This window comes from Lissotriton vulgaris, chromosome 10 (assembly GCF_964263255.1).
Source record: "Lissotriton vulgaris chromosome 10, aLisVul1.2, whole genome shotgun sequence".
In the NCBI taxonomy this organism is placed as follows: Eukaryota; Metazoa; Chordata; class Amphibia; order Caudata; family Salamandridae; genus Lissotriton; species Lissotriton vulgaris.
The window spans coordinates 1,006,425,210-1,006,447,006 of record NC_141698.1 but is presented as its reverse complement, the minus strand read 5'-3'; the positions used below and the strand labels follow the sequence as shown (position 1 = coordinate 1,006,447,006).

General features: G+C 46.4%; 1 protein-coding gene across 2 annotated transcripts in view; it reads left to right on the top strand.

The window, feature by feature from the left end:
- The window catches only part of LOC147689146 (Krueppel-like factor 8), a 664,854-nt gene that overhangs the window by 135,091 nt on the left and 507,966 nt on the right, over positions 1-21,797 (top strand). Inside the window, exon 2 of one of the 2 annotated variants that reach the window (XM_086942040.1) lies at positions 2,957-3,026. The exons of the other annotated variant lie outside the window; for it this stretch is intronic. The gene's annotated coding sequence lies outside the window, so the exon portion shown is untranslated. The remainder of the gene's footprint in view (positions 1-2,956; positions 3,027-21,797) is intronic. 2 annotated transcript variants of the gene reach the window in all.

Below are 21,797 nucleotides of genomic sequence, written 5' to 3'. Positions count from 1 at the left end.
ATGCAGATTTGTCAATACTGAGAATGCGTACACTCACACAAATATGTAGGTTTAACTTTGCAAATCAGTCCCTAGGTAGATAAAAGGATTTTTTTTTGTAAACCATATTTTATTGATTTTAATTTCAGCAATCAGATATTCACCATCAAATTAACTAAACATTCCTCTCCCCCATTAATCTGGTGTCCGTGGGCTCAATTACACATCCATGTTACTGCTAAATAATGTTCATGTCCTATGTTCCCCTTGCTGTTCAATAAGGAACTGTGGCGTATCACCTTTCTACATACGTGGCAGACAACCAACATTGTTTACTTACTATATCTAATTAAACGAACAACTAAGAGCTCCCTCCCCTCCCCTCTCCCTTCCACCGGTGTGTTCCATCTATTCACAACAATTCAGTATATAAGGCGTGTGTTGATAGAAAGCCAGGATGCTCTTGATGGGTGTTCCAGTTACCCCAACGCGCCTCATCTCTCTATTCCCTGTCTTAAAGCAACGACTCCACCGTGCACTGGTGCCCAAGTACTGAGAGCAGAAGATCAGCTGGGAAAGCTCGGTACTTTGACAATATGTGGCAGGTACTGTACAAGCTGTGGGCTGCAAGTGAACTTGCAGTAAACTAGCTCAGCGGGTTCAGTGTTTTTGCACCAAGTCAATAGACGCCCCACTTTAAGGCAGCATGGAGTTGCCAGTATTCATGTATCTGCCACAGAGATGTTTCTGTAACCTCTAATGCAACTGCATGCGATATCTGCAACCTACGCGCAGGGCCTCTGAAATTATGCGATTCTGTGGCTGCGGCTTTTCCCCCGCATATTTATGGATTTGCCACGTAATCCACCTTCTGCTGTGTAATCTACAGATTTTAACAAAAAGGAATTTTGTTTTAGGTCTGACCGCTCAGAAGTTATTAAAAACGTTGGAGCATGTGGTCACAGGCCATGGAAGGCCATTTTCAAAGGTCAACAGTAATCTAACAACAGGACGCTCATACAAATACTTAGGGGTCCACTTTGATTCAAGGGGTAACTTCTCCAAACAGCGCGACGAAATTGTAGCAAAAGCCACGATCCTTCAGGTTACTTCATCTAAGCTTGCTAAAGAGCTGCCCGGTCCAACCCTCTCATTCCTTCTGGAAATTCTGAGAGCAAAAATCGGACCCACCCTGACGTATGGCACCGAAATATTTGGGGGTAAGCTAAATACAACTCTGAACCAACTTGTGACCAAGATTTACAAAAAAGTCCTACATCTGCCCAAATCTGCCTCTGCTGCCCAGATCAGGCTAGCACTGGGCTTATTAAATCACGAGGCCTCTAACACCGGCACATATCTAAATTTTTGTCACAAACGTAGAAAAGCAGCAATAGGTACTTTAGAGTCTCTAGTTTGGTTGGAGATCAGTCAGAAGAACCCTGGGGGTTCGTACGGCCGCCTTTTTACAGACTCCATCCATGACATAGCTGCTGGCGACCTATGGGCCCTCAACCCCAGTACGACAGCATTTAAAACATGTATTAAAAAAAGCGTCAGAATGTGCTCACTCCTTATGGATAAAGCGCATCTCCGCAGATGCAGCCATGCATGGTCAGTCATGAACTCCTATGGGCGCTTATCTCTGGCTACTTATCTCTCCTGTACTTATTCATTGCACTTAAAGCGGAGTTTTCTGGCCATCAGATTGGGTGTTTGGCGATTTTTAAACGACCTGCCCACATGGCTGCGCACCTCGGAAGATCTAACATGTAGGGGGTGCGGCAAGACAACTGAAACGCTAGAGCACGTGGTTTGCTTATGCCCCTCACTTATGACTCAACGTAGACGCAACTCAGAGCAGAGTGGAACAGGTTGGCCGTTCTGACTTGTAGACAGGCAATTATCACCTCCCTGTACCCAGAAAACATAGCTCTGAACATTGCCTTTACAACATATATTCGGGATGCACACCGCATCTTTACAGCAAAGGCGGAAGGAGCAGTAACCCCCCAGTTTGTCCCGCCCAGAGGCCCAACCTAAACTGCATCTTAGCACTTAGTTTTAAGACAAAGGGAAAAATAAAATGATGAGTTTTAGCTGTCGAATGTCAGTACATCAAATTCTTCTGCTCTTTCACTAAGTGTTATCGCTGTCTATCACACAATTGTTTTAATTTTTAAGGTGCTATTCGAGTAACAGTTGTTGATCAATTTTTACTGTTCAATTGTGGTGAAATATGTTTTGAAATGTTTTAATTACAATGTACCGATTTGTGGATTGAATTTGTAATGCTTTTAAGGATATTTTTCTTTTATCCAAATAAAGATTTTTACTTACGGGTTATGTTTTTGTTGCTTAATAGACTTAAGCAGATTTGGTTGATAAACTGGTACTGATGAGGTGACATTTTTTTGCCTAGACATGTGTAAAAAAATTACAAAATAATGAAGTAATAGTATACAAAAATATTCAGTATTATACTGCATAACTTGTCTGTTCTTACCGCATAATTTAGTCAACCCTCCCACATAATTTAATCAACCCTGCTGCATAATTCCAGTGGCTCTGCCCGCAGGTCACCTCTACCAGTACCACAGGTAAAGGTGCTTATGCAGCATAGCCTGATCTACAAGGACACAAGAGCTCTGTTGTATCTGGGATCTGTGTGTACACTGCCAAGAGCAAGACCAACTCAGCCTTTCATCCTTTTGTGGTCGACATAATGAATAGATTTGAATGTATTGAGAGTAAAAGTTGCTCCTCGCCTTGGAAGGTGGGTCTCGGGATTCATTGGTTGTTTGACCGGCTTCATTCAAAACACAGTCCTTGCTTCAGCCTCTAGAACAGTAACCAGGAAGGTGTGTTACTGAGTATCTTTGTTGTGTCCTCGGCCACAAAACATAGAAAGCTGTATGTGTCTGTCTGTCTTTCCAAGTAGATGGTGCACAAAAATAACAGAATCTCCTTCCCTCAGGGCAGAAATTATGAATGCACTTGTTTAACATCTGAGTGGGCACACTCCCGCCGTCGCTGAACACTTTAAGGTAAGTAGCGTCATCATATCACTTGTTTTCTGTAACTTACTGTTTCTGATTGTTGCTTATATCACTAATGCGTTATAACTTGTTGCTGCTTGACATCACGAGAAGCACAAATGAACCGCAAATGCATAATCATTTCAAAGTTGTCCTTAACGGGGGGGGGGGGGGTGGCGGGGGGGGGGATGTCTCAAGATATGTGTGGGCACAGAGTATACCAAAGGTCCTTAATATGGCACTGACCATCCACGTACCAAGGGATGTGGGCATTCGCTCCTAGAAACACGATGCACTCTCTGTTCACTGTCAATTTTCCTTGCACAATAATATAATTTTAACCTTTTTCACATGTGCAGTAAAAGATTTTCTGAGCTGCTTTTACAATAACTATTGGCACTATACAGAAACGGATGTATTCCTATAAAGATGATGAGAATGTAAATGGAGAGGAATCCTTGTCGGGACCAGAGAGCCCTTGTCATGGCAGTGTTCCCTTTCCCTGCGTGAAACCGGTGTCTTGGCGTTATTTTGGCTCTGACCGCAGACTGAGCTAGTGTGTGTTCACAATACAAGGCCCAGGACCTGTCGTGTGACCTGGCGGGCGCGTCAAGCATGCCTTCGCCATGGACGGAGGCCTACAGCCCTCCCAAGTGGAGCACATAGAGCGGGTGGGCAGTGTATTATGTTTTGTGAATCCTTCATATGACCAGACTGTCTTATCTGTGCTCTATTGATCTCTCTTGTGTAAAGTTTCACTGTTCTGTGCACCCCAGAATCCTCTGCTTGCATTCCATGTGCATGTCAAGCTCACGTAATTGAATAATATGTGTGTGGTAATTGTTTGATAGTGAAGCTCTAAGCGTGTATGAGTCTGAGTACGGAGGCCACTGGGATCCATTTTGGGGGTCCCTGGTTGAACATGGCCCAGGAAGAAGGAAGAGGGCATCTTTCCCTGACACAGTTGAGGCTTGTTGCATGCAACCATGTGTCAGGAGAGATGGGGAACCAGGCACTGGAGTCCGGAGGATGCTTGGATGCATTCCATGAAGCCTTTGCTAGCAGGGTGGTGCTGATGTGTTCTTCCTGAGCCCTACATTTGATAGATGATAGGGGTGGAGGGTAGGACTACACTTTCTGTTTTTCAAGGTGAGGAAGTTTCTAGACCAGGCTTTCCATTTTGTCTAACACCGATTCCCCCTTTGGAGACACTGATGACAGCCAAGTGCAGAAACCTTGCACTTCATAGGCCTTTGTTATGGGCGCTACATTTTGGAGACCGCCTCGGTGCTTTCTGCTGTGAGAAGCATCATTCTTCACAAAAGCTGTGTCTGGAGAGCGGCCTGGGGAGAAGACCTAACAGGAGAACAAACCCCAATGGTTCTGGAGTCTGAGACCATGGATCCACATCCCCTGTCTGGAAAATGTGTTTAAAAGTGGCATCCAAGCCACCCCACTTCGGTCATGTCCCTAGGTTCTTGACCAAGGAAGGCGGTGCTCTGCGGAGTTCCCAAAGAGCTGTTGTGTAACCTGGGCTGGTGCCTGGAGGACAGCCAGCCTCCCAGAGGTGAGCGAACATCTGCATTTTTTGGTGGAGGAGCTGAGGGTCTACCTGGTGCTTAGTTCCCTGCCTGTGGAGAGAGGGAAGGGGTGTGCCTGGCCCTGCAAAAGGGGGGAGTGTCAAGTGGGAGAAGCCCAGGGCGTGGGTCACCCAGAGAAGGCGTAGGGCATCAAAGGACCTTGTAATTGTGTGTAGGTTGATTGTTGAGTTTTGAGCTCCGAATCATGCTTCCGCCATAATTGCTGTGGGGGTCCTCGTGAAGGGTCTCCCGGGTGAGAGACTGCAGGCTGGGATCAGCCGGTGTAGCGCCGGGAGGGGGAATCATGACCAGCATCATTACCCTAGATACTCAATTAAATTGTACAATATTTATGACTGCTGTAATAGGAAATAGTATTTATTTTCTAAAAAGGCAGTGTGTGTGGAAAGGTGAAAGTATTTTTTTAGTACAAATATTTTTTATTACGTTTTTCAAAAGAAGAAAAAGAGACAAACAACTAAAATACAGTGGTGAAATGAATTAATCAAAGGATGCAATATAAAATGCATCATTATATAGGGGCATACAGACAGTGGCGGCGGCCACTAACAAAGGGCAGTGGGGCGGGTGGGAGGGGCGTGCTAATAATAATTTTTTTGAATATGTACCTGAAGCCTCCTGCATTGCGTCACTGTGGCTGTCCTCTTCCTGGTCCCAGCAGCCACTGAGACAGACTCCCATCCAATCTCTGTGCTGTAGAACAGCGTGGGGATTGGCCTGAGCGGGCATGAAAAACACTCCGGTCATGGAGTTTGTGAGGTTTCTCCAGCCTGGCTGCTGAATACCAAAGGGGATGATGGATGGAGCGCTTGAGCAAATCAAACACTCACCCCCAGTCAACTGATCTGGGTTTAATCCATCATTATTCTTTAGCTCACTCCACCACCCCAGTTCAGACCTGGCCATATGCAAATCAGTCTGACCCTGTGCCTCATGGGAACAGTCCAGCCCGAACTGCCACGCCATGTCTTCCCTGGACCGGAAACAAGCATCCTGGGACCGGTTTCGGGTTCATAACCTTCATCAGCCAGGCTAGCTTGAATCCAGTGGCCACGTGAGCAAGGGACCCACGTCTGGGCATACCCTGCCAACTTAGGGCGAATAAAGCGATACCAAAGGCTCTATTCATCATCCCCTATGGTATCGCTTTGTTCGCCCTAAGTTGGCAGGGTATGCCCAGACGTGGGTCCCTTGCTCACTTTGACACTGGATTCAAGATAGCCTGGCTGATGAGGGTTATGAACCTGAAACCAGTCCCAGGATGCTTGTTTCCTGTCCAGGGAAGACATGGCTTGGCAGTTCGGGCTGGACTGTTCCCATAAGGCACAGGGTCAGACTGATTTGCATATGGCCATGTCTGAACTGGGGTGGTGGAGTGAGCTAAAGTTATTGTTTCTGTAGAACGATATGACTAATAAGTGATTGATTTATGTGATGTTATGTATTTATTTGTTATGAAAAGTATTGTAAAGCGCTCTGATATCCTTCGGGATCAAGTTCGCGCTATATAAAACTTTATAAATAAATAAAATAAAATGATGATGGATTGAACCCAGATCAGTTGACGGGGGGGAAGTGTTTGATTTTCTCAAACGCTGCGTTCATCATTCCCTTTGGTATCAGGCTGCTGAATACAGCCGGGCTGGAGAAACCAGAGTGTGCACGTGTTTTTTGGTCAGCCTGAGACGGCCAGCCAAACACATATGCGTACTTGGGGAGTGCACAAGCACTCCTCCTCCCCCATCCCATGCAGCGCCCCTCCCTGCACAAGCTTGCTTAGAGCCGGCAAGCGAAAAATAAAACGATGCTAAAACATTGTTTTTTTTCTTTTGCTGGCACTGCACTAGGCAGTGGGGCGACGCCCCTCCACCATAGTGGGTGAGCTGCCACTGGATACAGAAGGGAGGGGGAGGGGAAAAGCTGTGCATATTCTTGCATCCAAATCAATTCTAATGTCAGCCGTTATGGTACATAATTAATTCCATGACAATAATCAAGCGAACTAATGCAACAATATTCTTGTGCATAGAGTATATTGTGAAGCAAACAAGAGAAAGATAAAAGTAAATATAAACTGTCAGCACTAAGATATAGGAGGCAGGGTGGTAGTGGAATGGTTCTCTGACCTGCTTGAGAAACATTGGAGGGGCTCCAAAAGCAATGTTGTGGTTTGTGAAACGTCAGGGATCAGCGGGTGCAATATAAAAACCTCAGAGTCTATTGTGTCTGTTGGATAATTGTTGAGTTCTGAGCTGGTGCTCTATACCCTCCCCTACCCCCCCCCCCCCCCCCCCCCCCGACACCCCGAGTAGCCTGTGACCTCTCGCTGCCTGGGCAGTCAAATGCACAATGGGTTGTACTTGTCCCAGTTTTCAAAGCCACAGAAGGACGGAGCCTAGACCACCAGTGGGAAACACCTCAACCACCCTGGTTGGGGCCCGGCAGCCCCTAACTTCTCTGATACCCCACAGACGGGGTCTGACACTCAAATATTACAAACATGTAGAAACATTATGATATAAGGTGTTTGTGTTAAACAATATAAGGAAAATTGACTCTAAACCAATGTGCATTTATTTTTTATTTAAAAATAACTTTAAACGTGAAAAAAAGTATGGAGACTCCGTATAGAACCCGATCTGGAAGGAAACCTATTTCAGAAAATAGCAGTAAACCAGCCTACAAATTTCATGAAAAAAAAAAAAAAGAAAGGCTTTAAAAATGTAAGTGTGAATTAAGTTTAGGAATGCAGTAGTCTACTGCGGCCCTAACCAAGTGAGCAGGAAGCATGTAAAATTCACAGTGGAATCTGCAAATCAACAACAAAGATGGGAGGCAGCATGTCCTAGACCAGAGAAGCAAAACAAAATGACATTTTCAGCTCAGACAGACCTTAAGTAAAACTGTGCTTGGGAATCCTTTACAGCAGGGAAGGGCTGTCCAGTGTATCAACAGGGGGATTGTTGCTGGGGCCATGCTGCTTTAAATGCTGTAAGGCCACAGTGTTGGTTTAGGCAGCTGTATTGTGGGTGTTCACATTCCTCATTAGCAGAACAACATCTGTATAGCAGCTCCTCCACCCCTCTTTGACCTGAAAAAACACACTGGTCCCTCTGCACAGCTCTTTTTCATAGTCTGAGGGTCTCTCGGGGACATGTAGCCCCCGGCTGCTTGAGTGTTCTCGGCCAGGCCCCCATGTAGCTGGCGGAGCGAAATATCTTGGGATACAGGGGATTGGGTGGGTGGTCAGCACTATTTAGTAAATGGCATTGATGGTAGGGGAGGGGCTCTGGTGTTTATAAGCAGTGCGACTGGAACTATGCGTCGGTAGAGTGCCAAATTATGTGGCAGGTTGGATGGAGTCAATTATGCGGTAAAAGAGATAATTATGCGCCACATTTTGGGATAGTATTAGTTTGACATTTTTAGGTTGAGTATTCGAGACCTCTTTTATATACTTTAGTATATACTTATATGTGTATGTACTTTGTGGGCTCTGGAGAGCAGAAGGACTGGTCTGCTTCCGCTTACAGACTTTTTTTCTGTTCAACTGCCTGTATTTAACTGTCTTGATAGAAAACGACCAGTAGAGGTCAGTAAAATACCAGAATTGCTTTCTACTGCAGGACTTTATTTTTTTAAATTTTCTGGCACCTGCCTTTATTTAACTTTCTTGATAGAAAACGACCAGCAGAGGTCAGTAAAATACCAGAATCACGTTAGCATTCCCTCAATTCCAGTCCATAGAAATTGTCTTCCAGGAGCATCGGCAGACAATCATTTTTTTTTCTTCAAATCTTATATTTTCAGTGTTATGACCACCGAAGGCCCTGATTTTATATTAAAAACAGAGCTTTGGACTATACCATTTCCAGCTGAAAAGCAATATTTCTCTCCATGTGTTCCCATACCTTGCGTGTTACGCAGGTTGGTGCTTACTTTCCCTCCATGTTGAAGAACAGTAGATGGTTCAGCACCGAGGCTAATGTGCGGCATAGCTAAATACATATAAGGTCCCAAAGGCGAGACCGATTGCATTGCAAATGCCTGTTAAACTTAACACTGTCTGCGAATTAGTTGCACCTCTTTAGTATCCGTGTAACACCCACATATAAAAAAAAACTACAAAAAGATGCCCGGTCAACGTTTGCAAAGGGCCTTGCTGCCTTGCACTGCGAGGCAACACAGGTTGTGGTGTTTTTTAGTAATGTTTGAACCGCTTGAGCTAGAAACAAAAAAATGTTTGATGGATGAAATCGCCACGGCCGCACAATCGCATAATTCCAGTGGCCCTGCTTATAAGTTAGAGACTTGCACAGAACTTACTTGTTTGGATTTAGAAGAACCCATACTTTTGTGTAGCAATCTGAAACAACAATTGAAAAGCCAATAGGAGCCACAGGAGCTGACTCAGGGGGCTATAGTTGTAAAATAGTCCTTCATGCAATTCGAGGAAAGTACTGATGTGGAGGGATTAAACCTTAACAGCCAATAGCATTCGGTGAGTAGTGGAAGCTGTGGAGAAGTGTGGCTCAGGGCTTAGAGGCGGCAGACCCGGAAGCTGAGATCGGCCCTGGACCAGGGTTCAATTCCCCGCCTCGGCGGGTCTTGGGCTCAAAAATTCCACAGACTCGATAATTCTCGCTCCGGTGCCTTCTCGACTCACGGGTTCACACTCTGCGACTCCGGGCAATAGCTTGCTTAATCTCCACAACGGCCCCTCGCGGCGGGATGCCTGGCTTTCACCTTGTGGATACCCTGCCGGGGTTATCTCACAGGGGAATACCAGGACGGGTTTCCTAAGCAAGCGCCGGGAAACCCTTTGTGGGTAGCTGTGCGCTATATAAGCTCAAATACATTTACATTTACATTTACAAGCTAGTTAAGTAGATCCTCTGTGTGCTTAAATCAATAGAGAAATGACCAGAGGAGGCGGTTCTGGTGGTACTTTGTATTCTCACCATCTGTAAATGTTTGGAAATCCGTGAACGCCGCAGCAGAGCACGCGATGATGCAAGCAATGTACGTGATGACACTGGCCCTTGGTAGAAGCCCCTCTGGCGCTCTCGATGTGTGGTGCACACAATGGGCCTTATTCACGAAAATAAAGTCAAAGCGCGGTAGAGATGTATATCTGTGCCTCAGTGTACTTTTACATCTTTTTCCATTCCCAGTGGAAGGCCTGGACGCCTGTTCAAGCCTACAATAAGGATTATCATGTGACCTTCTCAATGGGCTCCTATTCCTGATGAGCATAGAATTCCGCACAGGAATGTGCAGACCCACCCTCCACGTGCATGTTTGCGGGCCACACTTCCGGGTCAAACCACCTCCTTGGAACCAGTGCCTCGGAATGGAGGTGGTGGGGCGGGGGGTTTAAAAAGTAAACGACCTTCCATGCCGCCGGCTCTCCTCCGTCCACTTCTCTCAGCAGCGCCGTGATCGGTCTGAGCGGCCTGTTTGGCCGCTCAGACGGTACCTGGGAGCCTGGGCATGTTCTCCACCGGGCTGTGCAACACAGCCAGGTGCAGAACATGCTAATGCCGACCAATCAGTCATGCGCACTTAGGGAATGCAAACTAGTCCTCACTCTGATCTGGCGAGCTGAGCCCCGCCCGCCTCGTCTCCGAGTCCCACATAGAAAAATTAAATGAGAATACCATCTTGTTATTAACATTTTATTTTTATTTTTTGCACTGCTCAAAGAGCAGTGGAGTGATGCTTCTCCGCCTTAGCGGATGAGACGCCACTCATTGGAACTCCCACAGCCCATCCCTTGATTGCGGTTTCCTATTGCAGTTTCTTCTCCACGCTCAAGGCATAGTAACTACATTCACCCATGCCAATAACACCTTTGTAGATTTCTCACAGATGTAAATGGGTATTTTCAGTCATGAACATATTCGGTGTGACTGCCTGCATTCACCGCACTCTTTACACTGTCAAAAATTACTATATTGCGTCTTTTTTTAAACAGTTTACTTGGAGCAGGGCTTTAAGTGGGCCGGGTCTCACCAGGTCTGAGCACCAGCAGTTTTTTTAAGGAGGTCTCAAAACGGGTCTTTATCTGGTTTTGTGCCCTGGCACTTACGGTCCGTAACTAACAACCATTAACAAAGGCAATAATCCTGACTTGTTGTAGGTATGATGTTACTTGTTGTGTCATATATCTGGATGCAATGACATAAACCGTAAAATACAAGTCGGGTGGCAAGCTATGCTAAGAACAGATTTTTAGCGTAAATGTTTAAGCCATGCCCTTAATTGCATTGGCCACGCCCCTTTGAGAGACCTCCCAGTTTTTTAATCCCACTTAAAGCCCTGATTTGTAGGTTTTTGTAAAGAGCAGCCCCAAAGCTCTTACAACAAACACACCCTTAACACTGCACACCGACTGTGCTCAGCCCTGCCGAGTTTCCCAGGCCCATATGTGACTAGCTGCTTCAGTCCAAGGTTTTTCTTTGAATTCTGGGTCTTGTAGTCTTGTGTACTCCATTATAAGACCAGGTCTAAAAGTCCCAGAATTCAAAGGAAAAAAAATTAATTAGAACTGCTCATCAGAAACTTGGCACCTATGTGTGTGCTGGAAGCGCAACTTAAGACCATGGCTGCACAATACCCCAAAAACACAAATTAACAGCATTACCACCCTTCCCCTTTCACATGGAGGTATTGTATAGGATTTTCGGTGCTTTGAACTGGCTTTAAAAGTGTACAGGCGTTCAACAAGGAACAACGTTAAACAAGGAAGACCTCCCACTACTGAAAACTCTACTCTCCATGACCATGGAAGTGCTTTCCCAGTGTGTTCTTGTGGTTGGAATGCCTGCCTTTTTTTATGCAGTATTTTCCATATACCTGTGTTTGGTACCCTTTTGTAACATGCACACACCACTTGGCCCTTGTAACACACGGTTTGCTACCTCGCACATGTTTCTGCCTTTGATACTTGTACAAGGGCCACCTTTGCCTATGTAACGCTTGTTCTTGTGCCTGAGTATCTAGCTCATATTGCAGTATTATACCTCTAACTATACCTTGTTTTCTCTTATATCCTGCACACTTGTCACTTTTTCCTCTTGTGCACTCTTTACTACCTCATGTATTTTTGGTTCCTCACAATTTTTACTACCTCATGTGTTTTATTTGCTCACAATTGTCACTTTTATCTTATGCAATGTAACGTCCACTTTTGTAATCGGTTCCTTTGTAATGTTCTCATCATGTTTCATTTGTGTTCCTATTGTGAAGCTCTCTGACGCCTTCGGGTAAAGTCCGCGCTATATAAAAATGCATAAATAAATAAATAAATAAAAACACATTACCTATAACTTACATCCTTTCTCCTGCTAACTTGACACTTTCTGGCATGCGTTGTCACCTACCCCTCTTGGAAGTTCACTCCTCATTGTAAATGTGTATTTGTTTTCCTGTACATTCCTCACTCCTGCGTGCCTTGTTGAATTTTGTGTCTGTGTAACCTTCATTTTTAGTCTCCTGTTTTTCTTTGTAATGTTTTATTGTGTTCCACTGTTGTCTTGTAGCGTAGCTGGCTCTATTGTACAGCGCTCTGACACCTTTGGGTAATGTCCGCGCTTTATAAAAATGCACAAAATAAAATAAAAAAAAGTAGTTTTCGCCTCCTTGCGTGCTCCCGCCCCCTCTGAACTGAGATGTTCTGCGCCTTGAGATGGCACCCAGCGCCTTCTCGCGTTCAGCCCTTCATTCTCTTGGTGCCCCCGCCCCGCCCCCCTCCGTCTCCTCGCCCCTCTGAACAGACTCCTCGTTAATAAGAACCAGGTTGTGGCGGAATGCGGCCGGGCGGCTGCTGACAGCTCGCTGAACCTGAGAGCCGCCCGCCCGCCCGCTCGGATGTTTCCTGCCCTTGGCAACCACGGCCCCTGCGGATCCCTCTGAGCCCGGCGCTGAAAGAGGAGAGAGCCCTGGAGGGACTGACCCTCCCGCCCCGCAGTGGAGGTCGGGGGAGGAGGGGTGGCTGTAGAGGGACCCAGCGGGATCCTGGAGCGGATGGACTGTACCACTGCAGCCTACTCCCCCCACCTCTCCTGGAGGAAGGAGGGCGCATGGCCTCATGGGTAGTGACACAGTTTGCCGCCCTTGCTGGACTTCGCATTATTGTAAGGGGAGCTGCATGTGGCATGAGAACAGGGGCGTAACTATCAAAGGTGCAGCATGTGCAGTTGCACCGGGGCGAGAGCCAGAATGCTGAATGGACCCACTGAACTCTGACTACTGCTGTATTTCAGTGCATGAGCAGCACAAAGGTGGGGCGCTCCGTCCGTCAACAATAAATGCAGGGCACAAGTCCCATAAAAAGAAGTAGGGGGACTGACCATATGCAAATGACCTCATGACGTCATGCGCTGAACGTGTCTGAAAATTACACCGGGACACGTTCAGCATATTTCAGTGGGGCCCAGCTTCTTGGCAGGGGGGGACGGCGTGCACCCTGTGAAAAGAGTGGGGGACACCGTGTGCCTGAATAAATGATTCTATTGCTGCAATTGAGGCCCTTGTGCGGTGTGGTCAGCTGGTGACAGGGATACATAGACTGTATGTTGGGTTTGCGTGTGGCACAAGCACTGTCACCGCGTGCCGTTTGGCAGCCCAGCCGCCTGTCCGAGGGTTGCCGCCACTCAGAGTGGCTTGTAGTGTGGTTGCCAGTGTCCCCCTGACAATGGTGTGGGCAGTCCTTGAGTAATTGGTGATATCTGTTATTTATTTTGTCTCTGTCCTTTTTGTGTTGTTTGGGCCACCTCGCCCAGCTTACATCATTTCTGGTGGCGCACTGGGCCTGAAAAGTCTTGCCAGAGCACTACAGAAAACAGATAGGCGGGGTCACGGCCGGACTGAGATTACAAGCCAGCCCTGGCAATTAGGTCGGACCCAGCGGGAGGGGGGTGCTGGTGGGAAACACTGCTGCTGCTTTTGTTATTTTGTTACAGGGGGCCAATATTGCAGTACTGTGCAAAACCGTCTCTCAGTGTAAAAAAAAAAAAAAAAAAACGCAGACCTAACCGCTCCAAGACACCGACCACACAGGCGTCTATGGGGAGTACAATTTCTCCATGTAGACTGCATGCAGCCTACATTGAGGAAATGCAGAGTGGGCATGACTGGTTTGGTCGGCCCTGGCACCGACTAAAAAGTCAGAGTGGGCAAGCCACTCCTCCCCTGGACTCCAGCAGACCCACCCACCCCCAAACAAACCCTTCTGCTTTCTCGCAGTCTGAAAAGAAGAAACATAAAATCGTACTTTTACCATTTTATGTTTCTGCTTCTTGCACTGCGAGAAAGCAGTGGGGCGACGCTCCTCCACCCTAATAGAGGATCCGCCCGTGCGATGAGGTTAGATGTGGAGAGAGTGATGTACCCTGTGGCCTGCCGGCAGGCCAGGAACAGGCCATGGGGTGTGACCGCACTTGGTCCAAGTGTGCTTCTCCGAATCAACAGGCGGTCTGCTCTGGAGTTGACAGGTGCAGGTTCGAACACCTTCCTCATTGCCAGTGTAGAGTTGTTGTTCACGTGTGTTAGGCCCTCGGACAGTGGAGGAAGATAAGGACACAGAGAGACTTCTTTAACCCCTTCAGCGCGGCGCGAATTTTCGCGCTGTGCTGAAGGTTCTAATGAGCCTATCGGCTCATGACGGAACGGTTCCGTCATGAACACAGCTCAACCGACGCTCATGACGGAACGGTTCCGTCATGAGTATGGAAGGGGTTAACTAACTTAGCCACGTCCATGCGCTTTGATTAACACTGCACAGAGAGCACAGGGGTGGGCCTTTGCCCTTTTAGAAAAATAAAAGGTACCCCAGTGGGCGAGGACCTGAGGAGTCGGAAAGGTATTTTTTTAGGGGCTGGTGGCAGCCTCCAACAAAAATCTGTAGGTGTTGCATGTGGGATCAAGACTCCCACAAAAATAATAATAATCAAAAACTAAATAAGAAAGATTCATAAATAAATGGCTGAAGACGCTCATTTATTTTTCATTGCGATGGGAAGGAGCATCTCATAATGCCTTCATGGGCTAATTTAAATATATTTGGATGCATGGTTGTGGCCCAGTCTGGGACGGGCCCCGCTTTTCATATTTGTAAGTGTTAAGGGGGGCTGCAGGGAGTGCAGAAATACATGAAAAATAATCCTATGTTTCCTGGAGTCTATAGATACTTGTAAGCATTCCTAGGCTGTAGATTTTGCTCCTCCGCTTGGGAATGCAGGAGTTACTTGTGGTTGCATTATGTGGAATGAAGAGTGTGAAAGAAAGATTCCGACACTTGTTTAATGGTGCTTTCACTATAAAAGCTTTATTTTAATGTTTATTGACAGACATTGCAATAACACCTTGACAGAAACAATAGGCCTGCCTATATTATATTAACAGTGGCTTACATCAAAAACCTATAGAAATTCATTGAATAGAACCAAAGGATGAAGTGACTGTCATAGTTAGGTTAAAAAAAATTACAAATTCACTGAAGAAAACAAAGGTTAAAGGAATGTTCTAGGTGAAAATGTCAGTTAAAACACACAATTTTAAACAAACAAAACCACTGAAATTCACAAGTTATAGTTATCTCAAGTAACTATTACTTGCGCCCTAGCCATACACTACTAATTACCTCATAATATATTACTCATGTTAATATTTGAAATGCCATACTTGATGACAACATTGCAGATGGCCGGGGCGTGAGTTATAGTTATTTTAGAGTACGAGTTATAGTTACTTGCGGTAACTATAACTGGTGAATTTCAGTTGGTTTGTTAATTCAAAATGGTATGTTTTAACTGACGTTATATATATATATATATATATATATATATATATATATATATATATATATATATATATATAACCTACTGTTATAGTTCAGACCTACTTACCGTATGAAAATCGCAACATTCTATTCCCAATAACTTTGCGAAATTTTCAAAACTCGTGGGAAGCTCCGGTCCACTCCTATCTTGAAAGTTTCGGGGTGATTCTGCAAAGGGGGCCGGAAAAAAAGTGTGGTCCCAAAACGTGTGTTCTCCATGTTATTTTCCATAGGAAACTTTAGACACGGCTACAGCCTGAACTGCTGAACGGAATGACACCAAATTTGGCAAAAAGGTAGCCCTTGTTTTCAGAAAGAGCCCTTTTTGTCAAATGGTGTAAATCTGTTCAGTAGTTGCTGAGAAAATCGAAATTAAAAAAATATAGATATCTAGAGGATCGCAGGATCCGCGCACCTTGCCAATCACAAGCTTTATGCTAATTGGCTGTCAACAATCCAAACCAGGAAGTGTTGACAGCCATCTTGTGCCTCTGTAGTACAGAGGCCCAAGAAAAGCGAAAAATAAATGCGCAAAACACGAAAAGAGGGCAGGGTAGAAACACCGTCACCCCCTAGGCCTGCTCAGGGGGTCACACAAGGACCCCCAGGGCCAAAAAAAGTATTTTTTTTTTTAGCTCGCGGAATGCGAGCTGTATCCGCGGATCCAACAGCGAAAATAAAAAATAAAGCCCCCGGGTGGGCCAGGTCCCGGGGGCAGAAAAAAAGTGTGGGGGGGGCTTCTATAGTAAATGGCTTGGGGGGCTCCAAGACCCCCCCAAGCTGCGGGGACCACCACCCACCTGGACTTTTATAAAATATTAGTGGGGGGCACATGGCCCCCCCCGCAGCCCCTGGGACCGACACCCCCCGGAGCTTGTTTTAAAAACAAAAAAATGACTACCTGTGTGGAAGGGGGGGCTTGAACCCCCTCCACACGCCCCGGGGACCACCCACCCCCCTGGGGCTTTGCCCTCGATAGCCCTGGGGACTGCCACTGCAGCGCGGGAGCCTCGCAGCTCCCGCCCTGCCATAGCAAACTCTGCTTTGGTTTTTGGAAGTGAGAGCAGGGAAATCTTAGCAGGGCCCCATGTGGAAAAGCAATGCCAGCTCCCACAGGAGGCGGGGAGCTAGTGAGGCTTTGGGGGCATTGGGGAATCCTCCCGGTCTCCAACGGAGAGGGCCAGCCCCAGGGGATGGGGTCCCGGGGCTAGAAGTGGCCCAGGAGGGGTGCCACGCGGCCCCCCTCCTAAAAAATAAAAAAAATAATAAAAAATAAAAAAAGGTCGGCCCGAGGGATGGGGTTTCTGAGGCCATAAATGGCCTGAGATGGGGGGCAACGCAGCCCCCTCCGAATAAATAAAAAAAAAACTGACCATGCCCCGGGGGATGTGGTCCCCGAGACGAATATGGCCTCGGGAGGGGGGCCACACGGTCCCCTTCCTATTTAAAAATAAAATAGTGGTCAGGCCCTGGGGGATGGGGTCCCCGGAGCCATTAAAATAGGAAAAGATTTGGGGGGGCACTGCGTTGTAGAGAGGTGTTCAGAGGCCACGTCTCTTTTTAAACCTCTCTGTAACGCAGTCTTTGGCGCTTACTGGAGGTACCTAGTGGGCTAGATGGAACCTAGGGACCCACATGATTCAAGGGAACTTAATCTCCCAACTTAAAACGGCCACAGGGTGTGTTTGCACAGTGGTTAAGGGAGGGGACGGGGCCTGAGGTGACGTGTGCAAACACGCCCTGTCGTACGTTTTAAGTTGGGGAATTTGAGATGTCCTCAGTGATGTCACTGACCATGTCATGAATGATGTAATATGTGAAATCGTCATCAGTGGATTGCGGGTGCACGAAATATAGTTAGTACAACTAACTATATAGGAGCAATTTCAATGGTTTTGTATGAGTGAAATGTCCAGCTAACTAGAACACCCCTAAAACTTATAGTTTTTTGAGTGAATTTTAAAGGTTTTTTAAAAGCTAATTCCTAACTATATAGGGCCTGAAACCTATGGTTTTTTCAGTGAATTTCAAAGGTTTTTATATGCTAATTCCTAACTATATAAGGCCTGAAACCTATGGTTTTTTCAGTGAATTTGCAAGGTTTTTAAATGCTAATTCCTAACTATATAAGGCCTGAAACCTATGTTTTTTTCAGTGAATTTCAAAGGTTTTTTAATGATAATTCCTAACAATATAAGACCTGAAAGCCCACCAGGAATCTCCGGTATGTGCCAGGGGACTACATTGCAGAGAGGTGTAATGAAGCCACGCCCCTTTTTACACCTCTCTGCAACGCAGCCCCCGTGCATGTTTGAAGAGGGGGAACTAATTTCCCTTGCATACTGCGGGCCCCTGGGGGCCAACTAGCCCATCTGGAACCTCCAATATGCGCCAGGGGACTGCATTGCACAGAGGTGTAATGAGGCTATGCCTCTTTTTAGGTCTCGTAGCGAAAACACAGCGCGTCAGCGCTGTGTCTCGCCAGAGATCTTTTGTTGCTGACTGTGCTTCCCAGTAGACAGTACCGGCCGCGCGCATCGCCTTGGAGGCGATTTGAAACTGCCACGCGCACGCGAACGCGCGCTGTGGCCAGGCGCTGTCTCCTGGGAAGCTCAAGCACCACACACGCATGCGCATACACACAGACACACACACAAGGGCCCATGCACGCACGCACATACATACATACGGAGACACCCCCCCTCACACATACACACACACGCGCGCACACACACACAAGTGCACCGAGGCCCCACCTCCCCCGCCGTCACCGTCGCACACATACATACACACACAAGCATACACACACACACACACACACACAAGTGCACCAAGTCCCCCCAGCCTTTTGGAACTTACCTGGCCAATGTCGGGGACTCTGCTCTCAGCACGCGGCGCCTAACCTCCTGCTGGCGCGGCCCCGGGGCTCTACACCGCTCACAGGAGCCCCGGGCCCCGAGACGCATTGACTCCGCCTGCCTCCTCTTCCGGTCTGGACGTGGCCCCGCCCCCGTCACAGGCGACCGTGCCTGACTTCTGGGGCGGCCGCGGCGGGATTCCGGGGGCATTTTAATAGCAGCCTCCTGTAGTAGGGGTTGTTTATTTATCCTTATGCACACGCAGCTAATAGTCTTCCAAATCCTGATGGAGGCTGTGAGAGCAGGTGTTTGGGGACTGACCTGAAGCAAACAAGCCGTTGTGAGGGTAGGGTAGAGTGCCAAGGGAGGGCCAGCAGAAGCCTCTGCTACCTTCCTTGCAGCATCCCGGCCTTAGTGACATTGGAAATTATTTTAAAATTCTACGTAAAACGAGCATTTTGCTTTGCACGCCCCACCAGCCACTCTAATATCTGTATTGAACACCTTAGTGTGGTGGGATTAGTGATGAAATAGCTTTCTTGCCAAATTTCAGCAATAAGAAATTACTGAACAAGCATTGATAAAGCCAATTGGACTTGCCTGACCGACTAGGTTTGTCAATTTGTTTTAATTTGGATTGCTGCTGCACGCTTTTTATTGAACTACTCTTTATGAAGTTGTGACGTAATAAATTATCCCAGCGGTATGCGCTATTGCTTAGAATATTAACAAGTCAGGACAATTTTAGAGCAGATGTTTCTAAACTGCTTTGAAAAAACCTCTAAAGTTGTGTACTTTACGTACATTTTTGGAGACTCGATTGGCTGGAAGAAGGGTTGTGCAGTTTGTGAGTAACACAGATATAATGTTCAGTAACCATTGCACACTAGGCACCCACCCTTTTCCTCTCCAGTGAGGCATTTTATTTCTCTCCTTCAACTTGTGTATCTGATGCTTACAGTGGTTTAATCATTTTGCTATTCCATGGCCATTTCCCTTTTGTGGCATGATTTCAGAACATGTTTAGCCTTATACATCTGTCAGCATGATTTGTATGAAGGGGGCCTAGGGATGGCTAACTTCTATCTGTACTATTTAGCATCCACGATTAGTTCAGTGGGGGGTGGGTGAAACTCATCCTCCTGGTGGGAACGAGGTGCATCATCAGAGCTGTGTGAATAATAACTGCTACAGCCCCGTGCGTGAGGTGCATCATCAAAGCTGTGTGAATAATAACTGCGTCAGCCCCGTGCGTGAGGTGCATCATCACAGCTGTGTGAATAATAACAGCGTCAGCCCCGTGCGTGCGGTGCATCATCAGAGCTGTGTGAATAATAACAGCTGTGAGCTCGTGCGTGAGGTGCATCATCAAAGCTGTGTGAATAATAACAGCTGTGAGCCGTGCGTGAGGTGCATCATCAGAGCTGTGTGAATAATAACAGCTGTGAGCCCCGTGCTGAGGTGCATCATCAGAGCTGTGTGAATAATAACAGCTGTGAGCCTGTGCATGAGCATCATCAGAGCTGTGTGAATAATAACAGCTGTGAACCCGTGCCTGAGGTGCATCATCAGAGCTGTGTAAATAAAAACTGCGTCAGCCCCGTGCGTGAGGTGCATCATCAGAGCTGTGTGAATAACAAGTGTGAGCCCGTGCGTGAGGTGCATCATCAGAGCTGTGTGAATAATAACAGCTGTGAGCCCGTGCCTGAGGTGCATCAGAGCTGTGTGAATAATAACTGCGTCAGCCCCGTGCATGAGGTGCATCATCAGAGCTGTGTGAATAATAACAGCTGTGAGCTCATGCCTGAGGTGCATCATCAGAGCTGTGTGAATAATAACTGCGTCAGCCCCGTGCGTGAGGAGCATCATCCACATTGCTCAGGTCATCCAAATTCCTGCACTCTCTACCACACTGCTTTCAAGAACAGCATACTCTTGCACACACTCTCACTGCTCACCAATTCAAAGTTTGCTAAAATATTTATGCAACGCATTGTCATAAACAATGCCAATAACTCAAACTTTAATGCTGCGAGACCTATTGCATTGTAAATGCTTTTTACACCTCTCTGCAACGCAGGCCACTGGCGCGTTTGCAGAGGGGGGACTAATTCCCCTTGCATACTGGGGGTCCCTGGGTCATATCTGCCCAAACGCCGATATTCTGAACGATTGAAAATTCCTTTTCTTGAGAAACATTTGGATTTGGATTATCATGTCCAATACTTTGGAATTTTTGAAAGACTGACTTTGAGGATGCTATAAATTACTCAAGTCTGCCCGAATTGTGTGGGTAAAATTGATACCTAGTCACTTTGAATAAGAATGTACTTACATCTCGTCTAACATTTGGAAGAAATATCTAGTTATAGGACAACAGGATACCGACATAACTTGAAGGAAATAAGAACGCCCTGAAGAAGTTCTGTTGTTCAGAACGAAACGCGCCGGCTGGCTGTGGTACATAAACTTAAGGAAAATAAAAGCATTTGAATATACACCAAGATTCACCGCTTCAATAAGGACTCTAAGTGATATGATTTGATTGGACTTATTGTGCAAGTGGTGTGCCAAACTTTGGAATAATCTCAACTACTCTCTACTACTTACTCTCTACTACTCCACTACTCTCTAATACTCACTCTCTACTACTCATTCTCTTCTACTCTACTACTCTCTCTCTACTACTCACTCCCTACTACTCAGTATCTACTACTCTCTACTACTCCACTACTCTCTAATACTTATTGTGCAAGCGGTGCTGTGCCAAACTTTGGAATATTCTCCACTACTCTCTACTACTTACTCTCTACTACTCCACTACTCTCTAATACTCACTCTCTACTACTCATTCTCTTCTACTCTACTACTCTCTCTCTACTACTCACTCCCTACTACTCAGTATCTACTACTCTCTACTACTCACTCTCTACTACTCTCTACTCTCTACTACTCTCTCTCTACTACTCTCTCTCTACTACTCACTCTTTAATACTCACTCTCTACTACTCTCTACTACTCACTCTACTTCTCACTCTCTACTACTCTCTACTACTCACTCTCTACTACTCACTCTCTACTACTCACTCTCTACTACTCACTCTCTACTACTCTCTCTACTACTCACTCTCTACTACTCTCCACTATTCTCTCACTGCTACTCACTCTTTACTACTCTCTACTACTCACTCTCTACTGCTCTCTACTACTCACTCTACTACTTACTCTCTATTACTCCCTACTACTCACTCTCTACTACTCACTCTCTACTACTCTATACTACTCACTCTACTATTCACTCTACTACTCTCTACTACACACTTTCTGCTACTCTCTCTACTACTCTCTACTACTCACTCTCTACTCTCTATTACTCACTCTCTACCTCTCTACCTCTCTCTACTTCTCTCTCTACTAGTCTCTACCTCTCTACCTCTACCCCTCTACCTCTCTACCTCTCTCTACACGCACACATATA